The sequence below is a fragment of the Miscanthus floridulus genome, chromosome 4 (assembly GCF_019320115.1).
Source record: "Miscanthus floridulus cultivar M001 chromosome 4, ASM1932011v1, whole genome shotgun sequence".
In the NCBI taxonomy this organism is placed as follows: Eukaryota; Viridiplantae; Streptophyta; class Magnoliopsida; order Poales; family Poaceae; genus Miscanthus; species Miscanthus floridulus.
In genome coordinates this window covers 123,187,796-123,193,402 of record NC_089583.1, presented here as the reverse complement: position 1 = coordinate 123,193,402, position 5,607 = coordinate 123,187,796, and positions in this window count along the sequence as shown.

The window sequence follows — 5,607 nt, the reverse complement described above, 5'->3', positions numbered from 1 at the left end:
TTTGATGTGGGCTGAAGGCAAAATTTAACATAATCATTGAAGTATGTGTTCAGAATTAAAGCATGTAGATGGATTTAGTTGCAAGTTACTGAACCTCAAGAACTATGAACTGACCGAGCGAGATGACATTGTTAAAGCAGGCATGTCCATCTTCATGCTCATTCTTCCAAGTAAACTGACTGCAATATATATATATATATATATATATATATATATATATATATATATATATATATATATATATATATATATATATAATCAAGAAAGAATGTGCGGTCAATAGCACTAATCTTAGTATGCACAATCATATTTAGTGTTTTATATAGCATGAATCAGCAGGTTAACTACAAGCAGCAGGAAACATATAGCATGCATCAACATGATTAACTAGCAATCTAATTCTAAATCTGCATAACTAACAAGATAGCTAGCTAGTAGTGACAAGCAATGAATAAGATATCTTGCTAAAACAGTTATCTCAATACGCCAGGCTATGATATGAACATTAAATATTTATTTAACTGCCAATGATGCCTCGCAAAGTCTGTACAGAATAAAATCCTTCACCATGTTCATTATTGAGCATGAATAGCTGTAGTTCAGAGAAACAAGGTAGTTCCAAGATGCATCTGCAGCCTATATACATGCAATAGAATTTGTAGATGTACCATGCCCACAAAATCTCTACCCCTACTTTCACTTCAAATAAATATTTCTGTAGTAGAGTAACAAATCATTCTTACATTGGCAGATTTCATAGCTATTGCCTATTGATGAGTTTGACAGCAAGTAACTGAATGAAAGCAATGAAAAAATAACAATTCAAGAATTGCAATAATCTAAAATTCTAGATTTGCAAAGGCATAATTAAAAAATCTACCAGATCGATTTATAAGGTACCAAGAACAAGTGTCTGCAACATCTTACCGTAGGGAGAGGAGAAGCAGCGTTGATAGCCTGATATTGCTAGCAACTACGGCAGCGAAGGGTTGCTCACCTGCACCAGACTACTGACACATGGATGCCGCCTGTGCTGTGGCGCCTACGCCGCATCCACGCCACCACCCACTAGGTCCTCCACACCCACCTACAGGTTCGCGTCGCCCATCCCTCCGTGGAGCCGGCAGCAGCCCGCGCCCTCGTACGCGGCGCCGTCCGTCGTGGAGCCGGAAGCCACGCCCGCGCCGTCCGTCGCGGCAGCGCCTGCCACAGCGCCGCTCCACCTGCGTCGCCCAGAGGCCCGAGCCCAGAGCACAGAGGCCCGAGCCACCTCGGAAGGCGAGGACCGAGGAAGAGCCAAATCTGGGGGGAGGACAGGAGAAGAGAAGCTCGGGTGGCGGATGGGACTGGGGGACTAGGGAGAGGATAAGGATGGGGAAATTTCCCCTTGCGCGCCTTGTGCGCTTGCCAGCCGTGCGCTTTTCTTTTCACCTCTGTCTCTGCTGCGTGGGCCGATCCTTTTCTAGAAGCGCGCGAGTTCTATTTTTCGGTCTTGCATGCAGCGCCCCTGACGGTGCCTGACCCTTTCCCTTCGGTATATGGCGAACGTAGGGGAAGAGTCAGCGTTTTTGACGGAAGGTTGGGGGCCGAGGGGAGTACTCCATTCCGACGGGAAAGAACTGAGCTGGGGTAGTGCCTGAACCGTGACTTGGGGCTCTAGGTGGGTTTCAACTCTAGCCTACCCTAATTTACTTAGAACCTAGGCTATGTTGTTGTCGTTGTAAACAACATGTCATATCCAGCACTCTTCCAAGTAAGAATAGAAAGCTAGTCAGCGAATCGAAGAGCCAGAGGGGTCCGACATACCGCAGTAACAAATCTCAGTTATACCATGTCCGAAGAGACCTGAACTGCAATGCGAAGTAGATATCATATAAATGGTTGGTTCAAAATTGCATGTCATATACACTATTCTTGTCAAGAATTAGAAAAAACTGGTTAATCGAAAAGAAGCCTAAGACGGGTTCAGCAACAAATCTCAGTTATACCATGTCGAAAGAGACCTAGACTGCAATGCAAGTAGATATCATATAAATGGTTGGCTCCAAATGGCATGTCATATACACTATTCTCGTAAGCAAGAATTAAGAAAAATCGGTTAATCAAAAAGAAGTATAAGAGGGGTTTGGCATAAAGCCACATCGTACTGTATGTCACACACACCTTGTTAAGCCTTTAGAGTGTGGATAACAGAAATTTGATGACACTATCCAGTTTTGAGAGGTAGGCAAACTGGAGGACGAAGCTGAAGAACCGGGGAAGAAATTAGCCAGAAGACATCGACCTGTTCAGCAAAGGGGGGAGCGGTGCTCCATAGATGAGAAAAAACTCATGTTGAATCGTTGTATAAAAGTGCTTAGCAACTTTTGTTGAACGCTCGTTGTTATGGTATGTTTGTGTTTATATTTGATATAAACCATCCGAACAGTAGTGTATAGCTGAGTCCCCAGCCCTATCTAGCCTGTTAACCGTAACGCGGGGCGTAGGGGCTGTGCGCGTGTGGGAAGAACAGGGCGTTGCTAAGGAACCACTGCCGACCACTGATAAAGCAGAGGGCGGACGCTCATGCACATGCAGGGAGAAGTCAAAGACAGGGTCGTCTCTAGAGGCGTCCAAGTGCCAACATGTTTGTTCGGGTATTTGCCTTAGGCGTAGTTAGCGTGTCATCTTTAAGATGTTGTACGTAGAATCAGAATCGCTTAGCAGAAAAGCATGGAGAAAACAATATGGAGAAACATCAGGGTTAAAAACTTTATTGAATACTCAAATATGAAAGGTACATATCTTTAAAATGAGCGCTTCAAGGATAGAAACGTCTAAGCAGATCGATGTGCCAGGAGTTTGGGACATCTCTTTCATCCATGTCGCATAGTTTGTAGGACCCTGGTCGGGTGACCACCTTGACGATGAAGGGACCCTCCCAAGGTGAGGAGAGCTTGTGCATCCCATCTGTCTTCTGTTTCCTACAGAGTACTAAGTCTCCGGCCATAAAGAATCGATCGTTGACATTACGGTTGTAGTATCTTCGTAAGCCGCAGAGGTATTTTGCCGTTCGAACATAGGTGACTAGACGTTCCTCTTCTAAACTATCCACTTCAATGAGCCAAGCTTGGTCGGAGTTCTCCTCATTGTAATTCTCCATCCTAGGTGCTCAGAAGGCGACGTCAGCAGGCAATACGGCCTCAGAGCCAAAAACCATAAAGTACGGGGAGACGCCAGTGTTACGACAGGGTTGGGTTCTTAATCCCCAAACCATAGCTAGTAGTTCCTTGAGCCATTTATTCGGGTGCTTCTGCTCCTTCTCGTAGAGCCGCTTCTTCAACGCGTCCAAGATCATACTATTGGCACGCTTGACTTGGCCTTGGCCCTTGGGTGTGCCACGGAGACATACTTGACTAAGATGTATCTTTCATCGCAGAAATCCCAAAAGTCGCTACCAGTGAACGTGGACCCTAGGTCGGTGATGATGTTGTTCAGCACGCCGAATCGGTGAATGATGTCATCAAGCAGCTCGGCTGCCTTCTTCGCTATAGCTTGGACCAGGGGTTTATATTCGATGCACTTGGAAAATTTGTCAATGCAGACGTAAACCAAGGGGAAACCTCCCGGCGCGGGCTTGAAGGGCCCGATCATATCTAGTCCCTAGCATGCAAAGGGCCATGATGCAGGAATCGTTTGCAAGACCTGAGCCAAGACGTAGATTTGTTTAGCAAAAAACTGACAGTTCTCACATTGGTGAACGAGTGCTTGAGCATCGGCTATGGCTGAGGGGCAATAGAAAGTAGCTCAAAAAGCCTTTCTAATCAGTGTTATAGAGGCCGCATGGTTGCCGCAGGTGCCGACATGGATCTCCTTGAGTATCTTCTCACCTTCTTCCACGGAGACGCACTTCTAGAGTAGCTCCTCTTTGGTGTTTTTGTGGTACAACTTTCCTTCAACTAGGACATAATGCTTACTGCGGTGGGTAAGGCATTCTCTCTCTGTGTTGTCAGCTGGGACATCTGCATTGGTGAGGTATTTGATGAAAGGTTCCCTCCAATCAGTGCTCGACCTAGGGACTGCTGTGACTATCTGCTCAGTAGGTGGTTTTTCTTCAACGCCTTCTTGTTAATGCTTGATGGAAGGGGCCACAAGGTCCTGGACGAACACTCCGACTAGAACTTTAGCCAAGGTTGATCCCATCTTTGACAGCTCATCGGCTGCTTGATTATTGGCCTAGATCATGTGGTGGTATTTGATGCCATAGAATTTGTCTTCTAACTTTCTTATCACGGCGCACTAAGCGTCCATCTTCTCGTTGGTGCAATTCCAATCCTTGTTGAGCTGATTGATCATGAGTGCAGAGGCGCCGTACACCTAGAGGTGTTTAATGCCAAGCTCGATAGCTATACAGAGACCATGAAGTGCCACCTCATATTTAGCGGTATTATTGGATGCTCGAAAGTGTAGACGGAGGACGTAGCTAAGCTTATCGCTCGATGGCGAGATGAAATATACGCCTGCCCCAGCACCATCGAGGTTGAGAGACCCGTCGAAGTACATGGTCCAGTGCTCGGTGTGGTCGATCGGGACAGGAGTCTGCATATCCATCCACTCGACGACGAAGTCGGCGAGTGCCTACGACTTGATCAAGTGGCGAGGCCTAAAGTCAATGGTATAGGTGCCGAGCTAGACCGCCCCTTTAATGATGCAGTCATTGGCTTCTATGTTGTGGAGGATGTCGCTGAGTGGGTACTCAGTGACCACCGCTATGTGGTAGGCATCAAAGTAGTGATGGAGCTTCTAGGATGTGATTACGATGGCGTACAACAGCTTTTGGACCTAGGGGTAGCAAGTTTTAGACTCGTTTAGGACCTCACTGATGAACTAGACTAGGCGTTGGACTTTGTATGCATGTCCGGCCTCTTCTCGTTCAACAACGATGGTGGTGCTAACTACTCAGTTGGTCGCTGCGATGTAGATTAGCAGGGTTTCATCCTTTTAGGGTTTTAGGGGACGGTCATGATCGGAGGTGTGGTGAGGAACCACTTGAGCTTAGCGAATGCCTTATCAGCGTCCTCTGACTAGACAAATTTCTCTTGAGCCTTGAGTAGCTTGAAGAAGGGGAGTCCCTTTTCGCCCAGACGGGATATGAAACAACTTAAAGCCGCCATGCACCCTGTTAGCTTCTGGATGTCCTTAACGCATGTCGGTGGCTTCATGTTGGTCACTATCGCTATCTTCTCTGGGTTGGCTTTGATGCCATAGCAACTGACGACGTTGCCTAGCAGGATACCGAATGGAACGTTGAAAATGCACTTAGTGGGATTCAGCTTCCATCGGTATACTTTCAGGGCTTTGAAAACTTCGGTGAGGTCGGCGATGAGGGTGCCGGTAGTCTGAAAGGTCCTAATATGGCTAGAGGGGGGTGAATAGCCTATTTAAAAATGTATGAATTAACTAGAGCAATTTGATTAGTATGACAAATAGCAAAATGCAAACTTGCTCTAGCTCTACAAGGGTTGCAAGCCACCTATCCAACAATTCTAGTTGCAATGATTACTAGGCATACAACTTGCAATGTTACTACTCACTAAGACTCAATCTTGCTACTCTAAAGAGCTCCAC